Source organism: Xyrauchen texanus, chromosome 3 (assembly GCF_025860055.1).
Source record: "Xyrauchen texanus isolate HMW12.3.18 chromosome 3, RBS_HiC_50CHRs, whole genome shotgun sequence".
Classification (NCBI taxonomy): domain Eukaryota; kingdom Metazoa; phylum Chordata; class Actinopteri; order Cypriniformes; family Catostomidae; genus Xyrauchen; species Xyrauchen texanus.
In genome coordinates this window covers 38,191,843-38,211,352 of record NC_068278.1, presented here as the reverse complement: position 1 = coordinate 38,211,352, position 19,510 = coordinate 38,191,843, and positions in this window count along the sequence as shown.

The window sequence follows — 19,510 nt, the reverse complement described above, 5'->3', positions numbered from 1 at the left end:
CATAGCGAAGTCCTTCATTTGGAATGGTGAACGTCCCAGATTAAATTTCAGTAAACTTCATAGGCCGATTGACAAAGGTAGGCTAGGCCTACCCAAGATTTTGTTTTATTATTATGTGTTCGGTCTCAGACATTTGGCTGATTGGTCGCTTCCACCCTCCCTGGTTTAGTATTGAACTGGAATTTCTTGCCCTTAGTTCACCATTGCTAAACCTTTCTATCAAACTAATCGGAGAAGTTAAGTTACACCTCGTTATCTTGCATTTGCACTCGGAATGGACAAAAGTGTCCAGAGTGTTTAATTCTGACATTTATTCAAATGTTGCCTCGAGCATATGGCAGAACCCAAAATGATGCATTAATAAGTCCCCTTTCTGCTGGTTAGAGTGGATTGTGAGGGAGGTTCATACACTCGGTGACCTATATGAGAGTGGAGAAATCCTTTGAAAATATGGTTCAACATTTTGGGATTCCCAGGTCACAGTTCTTTAGGTACCTTTAGGTACCACCTGCTCTGTACTATTTTTGGGAGTAGCATACATCCCTCTAAAGCGGCAGATGCTCTGGGAGTGGTGATTACTGCTTTTGGATAAGTTCGTGAGGCATCAGTGTATTACTCCCTGCTAATTCTGAGTCTGGGGGATGGAGCTTTAACTTCTATCAAGAGATTATGGGAGAAAGATTTCAACTTGCTATTGGAGGGAGTGTGGGATAGGTTTCTAAAAAATGTTAAGTATGTATCTAGAGATGCAAGTGTGCCCCTTATGCCATTCAAGATTTTACACAGATTCTATTGGACTCCCTCTAGATTGTTTAGGCTTGGTCTTAAAGACACACCCACCTGCTGGCAATGCCAATCAGAGGATGGAGACACGGCCCATTTTTGGTGGTGTTTAGATCCAGGAATTTTGGTTAAAGGTTCAGAGTTTTGTGTTTGATGTGTTGGGCACTCTGGTTTGGTTTTGCCCCAGACACCACATACAAAATTTGCTCCTGACCAGTGTTATGGCAGGCATACAGATTGTTTTAAGGGGAAAGAAGTCAGCTGGAGTGCCCTCATTTCAGGAATGGTGCACAGAGATGGGGAGGGTGGCATCTTTCGAGGAAGAGTCATGTAGATGTCTAGGGATCTGGGATTCATTTGATGGGAAATGGGGTGGTTATTTGGCACTTTTGGGGGACACTCAGGAAGGGGCTGTGGAGAGAGAGGCGTAGTTTTAGATGTGTAAGATTATATATATATAAATATATATAATATATTTTTTTGTGAGTGTATTTATGTGTGACAGGGATGTTCGTTGGGGATCCTGGTGGGGTTGGTGTTTGGGAAGGGGTAGTAGTGCGGGTTAAATGTTGATTCAGTGTATATATGTTTTGTTTTAAAAAAAAAAAAAAAAATGATCTGAAAAAAAAAACAATGGCAACACTACAATAAGGTTACATTTGTTAAAATTAATTAACTACATTATTTAACATGAACTAATAATGAGCAATACTTCTACAGAATTTAATAATCTTAATGCTGATTTAAAAGTTGTATACATTAGCATTAGTTAATGCATTATGAACTAAAATCATGAACTAAAAATGGACAAATACAAAAATGTCCACATCAGGCTTTGGCATAGGCTACATTGTAAACGCTGAAACTAAGAACATTCATACAAAAAAGTTGCAATGAAAGACAATGGTGACTGAGACAAACATTCTGCCAAATATCTGCTTTTGTGTTCCATGGAAAAAGCAAATCATATGGGCTTGGAACAACATGAGGTTGAGTAAATGATGATATAATTCAATTTGTTTTGGGTAATCTATCCCTTGAAAGAGTCACCCATTTTCTGTGTCCCTTCTTCCTTAAGAATAAGTTCTGTCAATGTCTGGCAGGAGCTGAAGGATGAAAATTAAAATATAAATATAAATATAAAATATAAAGAAAAATTCTCAGAGTAAATGAAATAAAATGTTGTGTAGAGAGAGAGAGAGAACTGGTATAGAGGATATGAAAGCGAAAGGCCCAGTATAAAAAAAAGTCAAGAAACTTTTATTAACCTTTTCTTCTCAGCTACCCACAAATGTCTATCAACTCAAGGTAAAACTGTAGGTGGAGACTCTCTTCAAAGAGAGCACTAGTCTTTCTTCACTATCACATGCTCCCTCCTTTTCTCTCTGAGGTAGAAGACTCTCTTCAGAGTGTGTTGCATAATGCCACCTACTTTCCTGAACTTAAAACAATTGAGGGCTGTACTGCATGAGTTTGATTCATAACCAAATACAAATTTATATCATATATACACTATCGATCGTTTTCAGGCATCCCAGACCTTTCCAGAGTGACGATATCTTTTGTTGCTAATAAAAAGGCAGAGGTGAAGTCTAGCTGTTATCTCCCGAGTGAGATGGTTATCTATGTAATGTTATGAGTTTACTGTGCCACAGCTTTTATAGAAAGTGCAAAATCTCACTTACCACATCTATGAGAGGTTGCCCTAACCTTAATTATTATAAAAGAAAACTGATCTAACTGCACTGAATAGTTCTCTAAAGCATAATTTTTAGGTCTGTCTTTGGTCTTTATATGAAAGCTATTGAACTTACTTTGCTTATCTTTCAAATATATGAGTTATTCCTTATGTTGTTGTCTCTAAAGTATAATTTTTTATATCTAGCTCTTTGATTTGTATATATGAAACTGTAGCACTCTTGCTCTCGTACACAGTTACAGGGTGTCATTTGTAAAGACTGCAAGAAAGTTCAATGATACTAAAATTATGCTCATGTTATCGCCTGAAGCAAGAGCTGAATGTGTAACACTGATGTTTAAATGATAATTTATGTTCACATGAATTGAATTGATGATCACATGAGATAGCTATGCAGCTCTTCTCTATCTGCAGTGGAAACAACCTCAAAGCAGCAGTCCTTTATAGACCAAATGTAGTGCTCAAAATCTGCAGAAATATCTGCACTCTAAACCTAAAACAGGAAACTCAAAACAGGGGGGATGAGCAGTGCAAGTATTCTACTTCCTTTATTGAAATTTTCCAGCGTTAGATCGTTAAATTGTGGTTTCTTGTCTTGAGAATGTAAACGAAATATTTCACATAGTACTTATCCCATTTTGTGGTATAAGTGTCTATTTAAAACTACTTTACCATGCATGTCCATATTGTTGAAAGTAAAATGCGTAAGCCCTCACACTGAGAATTTCACGTTGGTTCAAATCAAATATGTCAACATCTAGGCTCCAGGATCACAATGTACATTTCTCCTTGTAATAATAAAGCGATAAACCATGGTAGGCTATGTTTTACAATTATTTACTCTAGTAAGGGGTGTATGCATTAGGCTCAATGCGAAGTGTTTTCATCTGTAATATGATAAAAATGGAAGCAACAATAGTAATATTTGTAATAAACAATTCTTCTGCCAAATAATATAATTAACCCTAACTATTGGGTGTTTACAGTTGCCAAACAATCCAAAAACATGGCACGTTGAAGGATTTCGCCAGGTTCAGAACAAGTTAAATATGAACTCAGTGATTTTTTTTCCTCATTAAAGAAATTTTACTTCTAAAGAAATTAATTGTAATTTTGAAACGTATGTCTAAAATCACAACTACTCACATGAGATGAAGACTCTAGTCACATCAGTAACCTTAAAAAAGCTGTGTTATTCTACATGGAGATGGTCCACACATGGGAGCTGCCATGTTAGGATCACATGACCAACCAAACACTACTTGCTAAATCTCAATAACCGCCCTGTTATTGGAAACTTTCACTTTCAGGGATTTTAATAATCCTGGCTGGCTGTGAATAGTGAATTTCTACAATGGCATCTGTAACAGAAAACTATTGAGTTTGAATGATGCAGCATCCAAGGCACTAAGTATCAGTGTAAGTCCAAGACAATGTCAACAAAAACTTACTGAGTGCACCTTTAAGCTCAATAGACAGCATTTGTGGCATAATGTCTAAATTAGTGGGGCATTAGGACCCAGCTGCTGGCCTCCTTAATACCTCTTCCAGCAGCAACCTTCATTTGCTGGACCCATTCATTCATTCATTTAGACTTTCCCCTTCTTTTCTTTAAAAATAGCAAAAATCTGTGTTACAGTGAGGAACTTACTGTACAATGGAAGTGAATGGGATCAACAATTTACAAATCACTTACTAATCTTTTCTGTGTAGTTACACCAATTAGCCAAAACATTATAACCACTCACAGGTGAAGCGAATAACGTTGATCATCTATGGAAATGACCCTGTATCATATCCAGCACCCATATCACACTGTAGCTCAAGACTTATTGCCCACTGAAGCTAAGCAGGGTTGAGCCTTGTCAGTACCTGGAAGGGAGACCTCCTGTAGAAAACAAAGTTTGCTGCTGGAAGAGGTATTAAGGAAGCCAGCAGCTGGGTCCTAATGCCCCAGTATAGTGATGGGGACACTATACTCTAAAAAAGAGCACCGTCCTTTGGATGAGACATTAAACCGAGGTCCTGACTCTCTGTGGTCATTAAAAATCCCAGGGCACTTCTTGTAAAGAGTAGGGGTGTAATCCGGTGTCCTGGCCGAATCACCCCCACCCCATTGTCCCTTAAGAATCATGGCCTCCTAATAATCCCTTTTCATGAATTGGCTCTATCACTCCACTCTCTTCTCTCCACCAACAGCTGGCATGTGGTGAGCGTACTGGCGCACTATGGCTGACGTTGCATCATCCAGGTGCATTCTGCAGTGGTTGTGGTTGTGGAGAATCCCCTGTTCACTGTGTAAAGCGTTTTGAGTGTAGTGTCAGGAAAGTGCTAAATAAATGTAATGTTCATTCATTCATTCATCCTAACTAGGCCACATGTCAAGGTCTGGGTAGATTAGATGGTAAGTGAACAGTCAATTCTCTTAGTTGATGTGTTGAATGCAGGAGTAAAGACAAGTCTCAAATTATGGCCACACAAGAACATCTCAGAAATGTGTTCGTGTGCGCCGTTTACCTGGGGAAGAGATGGTACCAGAGGGCACTGTGGGAAGAGGACAAGCTGATGGAGAGATTGTGATGCTCTGGGAAATGTTCTGCTGGGAAACCCTTGTTTCCGGCCAATCATGTGCCACCTACCTAAACATCATTGCAGCCCAGGTACACCTCTTCATGGCAATGGTATTGCCTGATGGTAGTGGCCTCTTTCATAGGATCTCTTTTCAGGATAATGCACCCTGCCACATTACTTACTGTACATTGTTCAGGAATGGTTTGAAGAACATGATGAAGAGTTCAAGGTGTTGCCCTGACTTAGGATGGACCTCACCGAAATTACCGGCCAGGTTGAACTACGATGCACCTCACTGATCTCTGCCTACATCACCTCGGTCTATTGATGGACTACACTTTTGAAATGGAATACATAGACTATCAACTGCCAACAAAAGCCTTCATCAGCCAATTAACAAGGACAATTGCATCTATGTGAACTTCTGCAGTAGGATGAACTTCAAAGACATTAGTCATTAATCTTACAGTTCATCCAAAATCTATGTTTAAACACTGTCCCTTAACACTTACATAGATTAATAGTTTTAAACCATGACTTGCACTATACACAAGTAATATTGGCATTATATTCATGATGTTATCCAGAGGGGAACTGGCCCTCACAGGGAGTCTGGTTTCTCCCAAGGTTATTTTTTTCCCGTTAACCAACATCATCGTGAGTTTTGTGTACCTTGCCACAGTTGCCTTTGGCCTGCTCACTGGGGTTATACAATTATTATTTAATTAATTTTTAAACACAATTCACAATCGTATTTTATCTAATTACAAAATGATGACTCAAAGACATTATAGACATTACAGTTTTATCTTCTGTTAATGCCTGATCTTCTGTAAAGCTGCTTTGAAACGATGTGTGTTGTGAAAGGCGCTATACAAATAACAATTTCTTGACTTGACTGGCCTCCAAATTTCCCAGATCTCAATCTGATTGAGCATCTGTGGGATGTGCTAGACCAAAAATTCCAATACACGGCGGCTCCACCTCATAACTTACAGGACATGAATGATCTCCTGCTAATGTCTTGGCACCAGATACCACAGGACTACCATGCTTTGGCGGGTCGGCGCTGTTTTGGCGGCACGTGGAGGACCAACAGCATATTAGAAGGGTGGTTATAATGTTTTGGCTCATCAGTGTATATCCAGTTTTACATACTTTTGATTACGTAACGCTATATATACTAAATCCCTAAAACTACTGTAAAAACAATGCTTTAAACCACTTTAACAGTTCAAATAATACAAAAACTTTGAGAGAAGAATGAATGTAAGTGCTTTTATAAAATTACAAGCTACACATTTCTGCCTATAAACCCTCCAAAATTGGCCCCATTCACTTCTATTGTAAGTGCCTCACTGTAACCTCAAATTTTGCTATTTTTAAATAATCTTATTTTTTTTTGTGGTAATCAACGTTACACCACAAATTATGTTAATATATTGAGCTAAACTATTGAACCTGGAACATTCCTTTAATATAAATGTGTGTTCAGAGGTGTGAATGCATTTTACATTGGAATTTAGAGTCTGAACTATCTATTTTAGTAATATGTAGTTCATTAGGGTTTGCCTACAAAGTACACTGACTCCTCATCTGTCAGTAGGTAGAGCAATGATGACACACTCTGTTGACCAACACAAATGTAATGCAAATTACTCGTTATAGGCTTATACAATCTTGTCACTCATGCTGAGACAGCTCTATTTTTCTGAGAATACATTTTACGTCTCTCAAACTGAGTACTTCTAATCGACTAGAATCTTTCAATACTTGTTCATTGCTGAAAGATTCAGCAGTGCAGGGAGAACAAATAAATCATGGGAAAATAAAAAGAACTGAAAAGGGGCAACAGGAAGCAATGAGTCCAAACAAATGAGAACAAGCCTGCATATCGGTAAAAATTAAGGCAAATGAAGGAGGGAGAAAAGGAGATAGCAAAAAAATGTAAATAATGCGGATGGGATGGAGCGGAGGAGGTTGTATAGGGAAACCATCCAAGATTTGCAAGATGCACTTGGTGCACTTTTATTATGGTAACTGTTTCATGTGGTGGCCACTGGCCATGTCCTTCACTGATTCACAATGTAAGGTTTTCATCTCACTCATATGAGGATATCCTCTTCTTGGCAATGGTGAGAGGTCACCTTCATTAATGATGGATTTCTTTGGCAGTCCTCATTTTAAGCATACTCTTGGAGTACTGAGTTGAGAGAACATGGTACAGGCGAGTACCATCTTCAAATAACTTTTTTTAAATGAACAAATAATTGTTATTTACAGATGAGATTAATTTGCAATCAATCTGAGTCTACTGTATTAAATAATATAAAAAAAAATCTAATGGTATAATACATTTATAATTCTTTAGCTAAAAATCCCACAAGCAGCAACCAGATCTCATAGAATATATTTACAATTTATTCGAGGTTCGAGCCCCACAGCCACCACCATTGTCTCCTTGAGCAAGGCACTTAACTCCAGGTTGCTCCGGGGGATTGTCCCTGTAATAAGTGCTCTGTAAGTCGCTTTGGATAAAAGCGTCTGCCAAATGCATAAATGTAAATGTAAATGTCACATTTGCTTTATAACACTATCACTTAGGTTTAGATGTAAGGTTTAGGCTAGGGAGAGAGCATTAACCTTAAAAACCACATCTGTTAGGAAGAAAAATGAATTTGCCATCAGAACTGCCGCAACATGAGGAACCACGTAATATCATTTAGCAGAAATGTAGTCATGTAATTTTCATGAGATCAGACTACAGCCAACATATTAAGCGTGCAATGCCAGTATCAAAAAGGCGATTGGCTCTTTTAACTTTAAGGTGCGACTACTCACGACATATTGATCGTTACGATTTTCCCCATTCATTTTTATATTAGTGGATTGTTTCCTCCCTTATAATTTATCTAGGATAATGTTCTGTTTCTAATAGAAGGCCATATTTCACTATTAAATCCTTTGTGCCTTACTCCAAAACACATTTCACTATTACTATATTCATCTTTCTCTCAGAGCAGACTTCACCTAAAGACAGAGGAGAGACTAATTAGCACATGATTAATGGAGGGTATGAAGCTCTTACGCTGTGTGACTAGAACCTGACACTTGGAACTCCAATGGAAACATGATCTGTCAACTTCAGTCTCACTGTTATCTCTATAAGTCCCATTCCATGGGCGTTGTCTAATCCATAGGGCACTGACCTTGAGAAAATATGAATGTTAAAAGACTTATATGAAAGTTTAACTTTGGGACCCTCAGATTTGGTAAAGAGCCATTGGTGCCATTGCTTGTGTTTTGAAGGCACATGGTAGGAGAGAAGAGCAAGGCCTTGGTGGGTTCATGTACATGTGCTTTAGAAGAAAGAGGATTAAGGTTGTTTGACTGTGTTGTGTCATGGACAGCTGGCCTCACTGCAGTAAAGAATCTGTCAGGGACACCTGCGAGCACACAGAGAGAAACAAGTTAATTATCCAATCTCTGCTTCATGTACATGACTGTGACTTCTTATCCACAAATAGAGCACTGTAGTGGGGACAAAGGTGGCACTAACTCCTGATTTTATTTTTCATGTACCGGGGGAAATGGGTGAATATACACTCACCTAAAGGATTATTAGGAACACCATACTAATACTGTGTTTGACCCCCTTTCGCCTTCAGAACTGCCTTAATTCTACGTGGCATTGATTCAACAAGGTGCTGAAAGCATTCTTTAGAAATGTTGGCCCATATTGATAGCATAGCATCTTGCAGTTGATGGAGATTTGTGGGAAGCACATCCAGGGCACGAAGCTCCCGTTCCACCACATCCCAAAGATGCTCTATTGGGTTGAGATCTGGTGACTGTGGGGGCCATTTTAGTACAGTGAACTCATTGTCATGTTCAAGAAACCAATTTGAAATGATTCAAGCTTTGTGACATGGTGCATTATCCTGCTGGAAGTAGCCATCAGAGGATGGGTACATGGTGGCCATAAAGGGATGGACATGGTCAGAAACAATGCTCAGGTAGGCCGTGGCATTTAAATGATGCCCAATTGGCACTAAGAGGCCTAAAGTGTGCCAAGAAAACATCCCCCACACCATTACACCACCACCACCAGCCTGCACAGTGGTAACAAGGCATGATGGATCCATGTTCTCATTCTGTTTACTCCAAATTCTGACTCTACCATCTGAATGTCTCAACAGAAATCGAGACTCATCAGACCAGGCAACATTTTTCCAGTCTTCAACTGTCCAATTTTGGTGAGCTCTTGCAAATTGTAGCCTCTTTTTCCTATTTGTAGTGGAGATGAGTGGTACCCGTGGGGTCTTCTGCTGTTGTAGCCCATCCGCCTCAAGGTTGTGCGTGTTGTGGCTTCACAAATGCTTTGCTGCATACCTCGGTTGTAACGAGTGGTTATTTCAGGCAAAGTTGCTCTTCTATCAGCTTGAATCAGTCGGCCCATTCTCCTCTGACCTCTAGCATCAACAAGGCATTTTCGCCCACAGGACTGCCGCGATACTGGATGTTTTTCCTTTTCACACCATTCTTTGTAAACCCTAGAAATGGTTGTGTGTGAAAATCCCAGTAACTGAGCAGATTGTGAAATACTCAGACCGGCCCGTCTGGCACCAACAACCATGACATGCTCAAAATTGCTTAAATCACCTTTCTTTCCCATTCTGACATTCAGTTTGGAGTTCAGGAGATTGTCTTGACCAGGACCACACCCCTAAATGCATTGAACATGGCAACTGCCATGTGATTGGTTGATTAGATAATTGCATTAATGAGAAATTGAACAGGTGTTCCTAATAATCCTTTAGGCGAGTGTAGATGGCTAAATCAAAATCGTTTTACCTTTAAAGCTGAAGTGTGTGATTTTTATTTTCTACGTTAAAATGCTTTCTTGTATCAGAGCATAATATGCAGTGGCAACTACTAATAAGCCTTTTGTAGGTTGATTTACCTGAAAAGAGTAACACTGAGGCTCTGGGCCCATTACAAAACATTTATTTGTTTGTTTGAGCATTCTGAGCAGCCTGAAACAGCAACATTAGTCTAGTTTCCATCCACCTTTCGCGCTATTTTGTTATCGACAAAGTGAAAATGCCATTCAAATAGCCTTTAATCGATTAAAAGGGTGTGCGTTATGACATCATGCCTAAAAAAAAACACTTTGTCGTATAAGTTTTGGTTTAGCGCAAAAGAAATCTGCCCATAAGCCGATTCCATTCAGAAATGTTTGTTTATCGCTAATTCGCCTCCCAGATGTCCCTAATTTTTTTCCTCTGAAGTTTTGGTAAAATGAGGAGAGTATTGAGACAATTCATTGAAATTAGTCAGTTTACTGTAATTTTAATTAACAAATAAATGCAATCAGAAGAGGAGGAATTGCAATCAAAAGGGAGCAGTTGCCCTTCTGATAAGACTGTAATATTGGTCCTGATGTTGTACCTATCGCAGGTTGGCACCGGTTCCGACCTGAAAGCAGATCGTCATGTAGTGGTGGAAACTTTGTCTCAGTATAAGGACCATCTATCGATGTGTATATGCTGTGTGCACAGCTATTAAAGAAAACAAAATTATGCAATGTAATATCAGGGTTTACATATATGATACATTCCTGATATTCAATATTTTGAACAATCATCTAATCAAAAGAATCGCCATCACAACTGCATTATGTCCCACATATTTCTCCAGTAACTTTTAACAACCAACTGAACTTGATTATCATCTAAAATTAACTTTAGCTTCAAAATGCAAATTTATATTTTCCGAAGAAGCAGTAAATGCGATCCGATGTAAAGAGGGTTAGATTTAAAATATTTAAATGTTTTAAAATGTTCAAAAGCTTGTTTTCTGAAAGTGAACTGAGCAATGGAAAAATAGTTCTGATAGTTTATAGTCTTGAAAAAAGTGTAGAATATTCTGAGAATGTCATTCAGCTGACAATAAAGCTAAATTTTGGTAGCTTTACAGTTTGAGTTTTTGGAAAGAGAGGGTGTGGCTAATCCAATGACTCAGTACCGTGGAAGTAGAACTTCTGAAATCGCTTACAGCACCTTTAAGATGGGATACAACAAATTATTCTACTATTGGAAAAAATTGCACGCATCTGGTTTTAACTACGTATGAACTTTAAATAAGTATTAACTTTATGATAGGTTACAATAAAAACTTGACAGATAACTTTGTACAGCTCCTAAGTTCTCAGATAAACCTCACTGAAGCACCAGTGAACAACAGCTAGTCTAATGCCTATGACTTGTGAATGAAATCCATTAGCCTTTCCCGGGTTTTCCACCTCGCTGCTCTTCCCTGCGTTTAAGCTTTAGTTTAGTACAGCAGTTCTGCTAAGTGCTAATTACAAAATTTAAGCAATTAGCTGCTTTATTGACCTGTTTGAATGATAGAGACCGCACTTCTGCATGTGGGTTGTGTGAGGGGATAAATGCACCTTGCTGAAAAATTATGAGAATCGGGAAAATATGTCATTTCATAACTTTTAAATCTATGAACTTTTAGCCAGAGAGTTAGTATAATTAGAGCTTGCTTTCATTATTTCTCATTATGAAAATATCTTCCATACATTCGGGACTTTGTAGTCCATAAAAATAAGTCGGGTTGTCCCTCGTCTTGAGTCTTCAAGAAAGAAGTGCCTCCAAAACCCCACAAACTTGCCCAATATGACTAAAGAAAAAAGAACCAGGGTATATGCTATAGAAAATTCATTTAAAATCCTTTTGGTTGCCATTAGAGACATATTTTGTTATAGATAAAACACAGTTTTGATTCTTGATATCACATATTAGCATCTGGGGCTTAGTGTCCCTGTGTGAAGTAACATTTTACATTGAGATTGACATTTGTGTCTTGTAAATAAGGGGTTTTGAATTGCTGGATTCAGTTTTAAAGATAATTTAATCTGAAGCATTTTACAGTGCATCAGAGGTATACATCATTTCCAGTATGTGTGTTCCTTGGGATTTGAATCCACAACCTTGGCATTGCTAGCACCATGCTTTATAATAATAATAATAATAATAATTCTTTACATTTATATAGGGCCATGATTGAGAAGGGACAATGGGGGGAATTTGGCCAGGACACCCGGTTACACCCCTACTCTTTACGAGAAGTGCCCTGGGACTTTTAATGATCACAGAGAGTCAGGATCTCGGTTTAACTTCTCATCCAAAAGACGCTTTTTTACAGTATAGTGTCCCTATCACTATACTGGGGCATTAGGACCCACACAGGCTGCAGGTTGAGCACCCACTGCTGGCTTTGCTAATACCTCTTCCAGCAGCAAACATAGTTTTCAGATACTGACCAGGCCCAACCCTGCTAAGCATCAGTGGGCAACCGGTCTTGAGCTACAGGGTGATATGGCTGCTGAAACTTTACCAGATGAGTTATAAGAATAGAAATGGTGATTGGTCAGATGCTTGTTTTAAACTACATTTCCCAGCATACTTTATAACTCACATTCAAGTTCAGCTCTAACTATTGATCTGTGTGTGGCTGTCTAGTCTCTTCTACCAAATAAGCTCATTTGCATGTCTGAGGTCATTTGCATTGCAAATCTGTATTATTTCTCACTCTTCTCCTTCTTTTTCCATCCCTCCATCCACCAATCCATCCATCCATCCTTTTAGAGACTGCAGTGTAGTGTCCTCTCCTTTCTTCTCCACTATTCTATTCTATTATATTAAGATGTCCATATAATAACTCTCTTTTGTCCCATACCTGCAAAGTGAAATTAGAGATTGGCCTATCATTACTCAAGCTATATGCATTATTTTTGGTCCAGCCTGGCAGTGCTGTTTTCTCTCTCTCGTTCTCTCCCTCCCCTCTCTATCTAATAATCAGGCCATCGTTTTATTTAAAGCCTCCAACTGACATTGTGTTCCACAGGGACATTACTGAACAGCATGTCTGAAAGAAAGAGAAAGAACCAACAGAGAAAGCACAGCGTTTTCATGCCGCAAAAGAGGGAAAGTTTAACCAAACAATAACATACTATATTTTATGGTCACCAGCATGCCTTATCTACAGAATAATAAATGATAGTTCCGTCTATGGACCATTTATTTAATAATTAAACAAGTTCTCGAGTACAGTGTTCAGGTTTGGGGAGTAATGGAATACATGTAATGGGATTATTTAAAAAACTGAATATTAGTAACTGTATTCCACTACAGTTAAATTTTAAATAGAATACAGTTATATTCAAAAAGTATTTTGATTACTGATGAGATTATTTTTGCATTGTATTATCATTTGTTTCATTTCATGTTTAGACTATTTATTTGAACTGCAGTGAAACAGTTTTTTATGATGTGTTACATTCATACAAGTTCATACTGTTGTGAGTGAAAAGGTGGATATGATGTCATTCCCAACTTTCCCTTGGGAGCTTAATAGAGGAGCTACATAATGTTTCTGCATCTAGAAACACTTTGATAGATGAAACATAAATCCACTATTACACGTCTGGACAATGTTTTTTTTTTATGTGGTTAGGGTATTTTTAAAAGAAATGTAGTCTTTAACATTTCTGTGGGCATGTGAAAGCTAAAAATAATATATTTTCTGCCTCAAGAAAAGGATGCCATTGTATACACTCTGTGAGGTTTTGAAGTTTGGAGCAGCAAAAATAGTTAACCTTGTGTAAATTGTCATGTGAATATTTAGCTTTATGCTAAGCTAAAATGCTATTTCTTGCCTTTACGTGCATCTGTTACCAGACGCGATTATATTTTATAATGAATTCTATGACGAAATTGCACATTGGAGCTTAACTTTTGTTTCTCTAGTAAGACTTTTGTTATTTTAGCAAAGATGTATGTCAAAAATCTTATTTAAATGTAAAATAATTCTGTAAAAATATCAAAAAATCCTTAAAATAAGATAAATTTACTTAAGTAGCAAAACTGCAAAAGATATTTAGGCATTTTTTAGAGAATGTTATTTTTATATATAAGTGAATTTTCTTACTTTACTAACTTGTTTATAATCAAAACAAGTGAAGAAATTTTGCTAGTGCAGAAGAAGTAATCCAAAGTATTTAGATTACGTACCTGGCCTTGAGTAATCTAACAGAATGTTACAAAAACATTTTAAAGCGTACATTCTGTAATCTGTAGCGCATTACTTTTAAAAAGTAACCTTCCCAACCATGACAGTGTTTTAGTCCATCTTATGTTTGGATGGTGTGTTTATAGCAATCATATGAATGATGCAACAAGATAACAGCAGGACTTTCAGTGTATGTGTGTGTGTGTGTGTGTGTGTGTGTGTGTGTGTGTGTGTGTGCAGGAGGTGGCTCAGCTGTGATCTAACATCGTGACTACTTGTCAGTAGTCCATCAGTGGGTTTGACTAAGTGTTGGATTTGAAACATTATTATGACTGCGTGCGTGTAAGTAGTCAACACCGCTAATCGTTTGTACATATCTGTCACCCTAATTTATACGTTAGAGGGATCTGGAGGGTTTGAGAGGTCAGTGGCCTTGTGTGGGATTTAATTGTGTTTGCATGTATTTGTGTGTGTGTGGGAGAGAAGGGTGACTGTGGGCATGTGATTTGCATGTGTCAGGGAGCGTTGTTTGTGTATGAGTTTGTTTTTGTGTGTGAGGTGTAAGATGGAAGAAAGCAGGCTGAGTCACTGGTGCTGTATCCGTAATGGTAGTTTGATGCGGGGAAGAGAGTGAACGAATGAAAAACAGAGAGGGAGGGAAAGCCCGCCCACTGCCTTAATATTACAGAAACCACCATTAGGAGAAACCAGTTGTATATACAGGAGAGGAGAGAGAGGGATGAATATGAAGAGGAGAAGAGAGAGGGATGATGTGGATGAAAAGGAGAGGAGACTAGAGCTCTGCTCCAAAGATCAGCAGTGTTGGGAAAGCTATTTTGAAAATGTAGCTTCCAAAACAACAAGCTTCTCATATCTTAAAGTTGCTATAGTCTACAGTCAAGCTTCTTTTTTTGAAAAGTAGTCAGCTACAGTACACTACAAGTTACTAACATAAATTTGATAACTACATTGAAGCTATTTAAAAAATAAAATGTTTAAAATATATAACAATTAGTGCTGCAACTAACGATTATTTTGACATCTAATAATCTTGCGATTATTAGAACGATTATTCGACTATTCTGCGATTATTTGAATTATTAGCTCTTATAACGATTATTCTGCTTGTGTCCCGACTTAAAAGGTTGTATTAAACGTGCTTACACTAAAGAGGGAAAAATCTTTTAAAAATACCTCTAAATGTCATTCACCGAATTAAAGGGCGAAAATTTTGTTTTTATAAGTTTAATTCAGCAAAGAAATTCACTGAAAAAAATACTATTGTTATCAAGTGTTATTGTTTTGTTTTCCATTTAAAAATGTCTAAAAATCCTTAAAACAAGATGCATTCAATTGAGAAGCAACATATAAGATATTTAGACTTGTTTTAAGAGAATGTATCTTAAATATAAGTGTATTTTTTAATTGGTTATACTTCTGCGAGTACAGTAAGGACAAAATATACTTATATTCAAGATCTATTCTCTAAAAGCAAGTCTAAATATCTTATATGCTGCTTCTCAGGTGAATGCATCTTTTTCAAAAGGATTTTTAGAATATTTTTAGATTTAAAATATTTGTATTTTATATATTATATTCAACATTCGCAAATATTTTTTTTTTCTTCTGCAGTATAGCTGCTAAATAAAATGTATGTTGTTTAAAAGCAGTTTTAGATATTTATACTGGAAAACAAGCCAAATCAAAAACAAATCAAAAACGTATTTTGTTGCAGTGTTTAATGGGGCAAAGACTACCCTCTCTCAAATATATTATGATTCAATAAGTCGCGAACCATCATGTTATAATCTAGCTTCAGCAAGTGTGTGCTCGAGGGATGAGCATTCCCTGACAGAGTGTGCCTCAGCCAGGTGCAGCTTCAGTCTTCAGTCTTAGATCAGGACATTCGCGCAACTCATAGAAGAGGCGCTAACCGCACAGAAAAATGCCAGTTTTGGAGTTTGTAGTTATTTACATGATCTGCTACCATATTATTTGAACTTTAATAAAGCTATAACGCATTAAATATAACTGCATTTAAGATGTAATGTCAGGGTGTTTCCTTTAAAGACGCTCGACACGCAGGTTTTGCTAAAGCGGCAGCTCCAATTATTCCATAACATGAGTGCTTCTGTATTTACTTACTTTGTATTTTTGCATTATAAATCCCTCATACTTTGCAATCTACATCACCTGAAGCTGTATGGAAAATTTAGAGTGCATCTGGACTGTGAGCTGTGTAATTCTTAGTCTCCTCAGTGCTGCTCTCATCATTAGAGTTTAAAGTGATCTCATTTTACATTAAATTAGATCAAACGACTATTCAACAATGAACCTTTTGTCGAAAATGTTTTTATTATCGACACTGCCGATAACGTCGACTAATCCTTTCAGCCCTAATAACAATAAGATGATATTTAATTATGATGACAACATTACACTGAACTCTAAATGTAAATTTAGAGTAAATATAAACTAAAACTAGAATACACCCTATTTTAACTCTAAATGTAGTGATAAACAGCAGCAATTAACTAAATAATTTGCTTAAAAAAAAAGAAGGCAAAGTCCCTTAATTCTGTGCACCGGGATGAGAGGAGAAGAAAGGACAGGAGAGGAGAGGAAGGGGATGACGTGATGCTGAAGAGTGAGGGTGTTCGGGTGTAGGAGTGACCAAATGAGGTATAAAAATGACGCACAGTTTGATGGCTATTTCAGTGAACAACTGTGATGATGGAGATTAATCACCCCTTATCCCCACTGTGTGTGTGTGTGTGTGTGTGTGTGTGTACGTCTGAACAGGCTCATCTTAAGTGTAAAATAAAAAAAAAAACTTTTCACAACATCTCTTTTTCTCTTCCCTCATTCTTCCTTCTAGGTAATGGAAAACAGTCAGTGCCTCTCCAAATTTAGTTTGAAACGCTTCACTTCCTCTCAGTGCTGAGGGCCATTCTTGAGCTATGCCAGCACTCTCTCAGATGTTTGGTAAATTTAATTTGTATTAATGTTTGCACAATAATATTATTACAGCTACTAATTAATACAGATTTTCATAATAAGACTGGCACAGTTTAACCATGCTGTCCAGCATATTTCCTTTATATATTATTTCTTCTTTTTTCCAAAATATGTTATGAACAGTCTATGATATGTTTTGTCTTGATTTGAAGAGACAGTGCATAATGATTATACAAAATGCCTTTGCATCAAATATGTAAATGTTTGATTCAGGAAAGAACTTCTAAAGTTTGCTTCAGAACTACAATTGTCATATGTGAAAAACTACAAACATAAGAGTGAGACCGACGGCACATCATCTCTTCATCATGTTTTTACAACATAAAAATCAATATTAAACATCACGCAAGTTTGGTTGAAGCTGTGAAGAATAACAACTTTGTTCTCGATGTAGGATAAAGACACTGATCATCTCATTAAATTGCAAATTATCAAACGGCTCTATTTACAGTGATCAGAAAAGAGGACGAGTGATTAATAATTCAAATCTTTCCATCACGCATTCTTTTATGTCCATCTACTGTATTTGTACTGCTAATTGTGGATGCTCTTGTGTGTCCTTCAGAGCTTCTTTCTCGAAAATAATCTTTAGTGTCAGCATAACAATTAAAAATGGAATGATCACAAACAGAAAATTAATCAAATTAACACAATTGTCTGTTCTCATTTTTGTTATTTATTGTGCCACTGAAATATAGCAGAGGTCAGATTCTCTTTCGAGGGAATGATATAAATAGTGTGCAGCTGGTTGAAAAAAATAAATACAAATAATAATAATAATAATAATAATACAATGTGTATATATATATATATATATATATATATATATATATATATATATATATATATAGTAATCCAGTACAATGTTATTTAAGTTTTACAATTTTAAGATCTCATCTTTAACTAAATATAACTGTCACCCGATATATCTTTTTAACACATTGTGAACATCACAGATTGAATAAAGATAATGATAGGAAAAGAGATATGTTTGGTTTGCATTAACTACACATAACTACATGCATCATTATATCAAAACATCAGCAGCTCTCCACACGAAAAACCCTGCGACAGATCTTCAACAAAATTCAAAGCACTACCCCCAGTGGCCGAAGTTAGAGGTGTTTTTGAATTTAAGGTCACACTTGAGCTCCATTTTCTATGGTAAATGCCCAAGGCGGGAAGCCAAACACGAGTTGTAAAGCAAGTTTTTAGCTGTAAAGGATGTAACAGAGTCAAGAGGAATGCATCATTTATTAACTCAACACCTATAACTAACTGTAAGCAGAGTAAAAATTGTATCTTCAAGGGAATATGTAACCTCAGAATCACGTACGTCACTCATTGTGCGAACCTGGATCTCCCATGTTACTGACTCAATGCACTTCCATTCGTGCCACAGGAGAAACAACATTTGAACTAATGCAAAAATGTCTGATGGGAGATGCCGCTCACAAGTAACTCGGCATGATGAGGCCAATGCCAGGGTACTGGAACATACCGAAGCATCATGCTGACTTCCCATGTAATCAGGGGCGGCACCAGATAATTTTGGTTGCCGATGCAATGGTGGCGCCAAATCATTGACAGAGGGAGCTGAGCTAAAATCACTAAATATGTGCAAATTTAACTAGGCATGGACACGCGATTTTAATCTGTTTGCATGCGGTTACTAGAAATTGCCACACCACTACCTGTCTGTCACTCAGTATAACAGCCAACACATCTCCAGAGGATGATGTCCCGCATAAAGAAAAATGTGTGCCATTGTTGTTTAGGGGGTCAGGGGGCATTTTTTTTTTGTTTTGTTGCAAAAACTAAACTAAAGCGTTCAATTCTGGTGACTTTGGGAGTCACTTTGCATTTCTACATATTCATGAGTACCATTGTGTAGCATTGAAGAATGGTCTAAGCATTTCTAAAAGACATACAAGACAGCACTAGCTGAAGTTTTTCAAAATTGCCTTTCAAAAACGTAGCCTGCTGTGGCAGTACAAGTACAGTGATGGAATCAGATGGCAATACTATTGTACTTTAACACTCTGGGTCTCACTAGCACCCTATGTTGTAAATCAGTATATCGCGAACACGAATTCAGGTACTGGCAAGGGTGTTTATCCACTGAACACTGGGACACTTATGACTCAATTACCTGAGACACGATGACGAGCTCGCACATTCAAGCGCAGCTGTTATTAATCAACACCACCATTAATCAACACGCTGTTTAAATGACACTATCTTTAAATTTCATTGAAAATATTCAAATGTACAGTGTTATTATGAAAGATAAATTACATTAAATAAAGAAATAAAAATATAAAGTGTGTACTTTAAACCTACTGTTAACAACTCCAA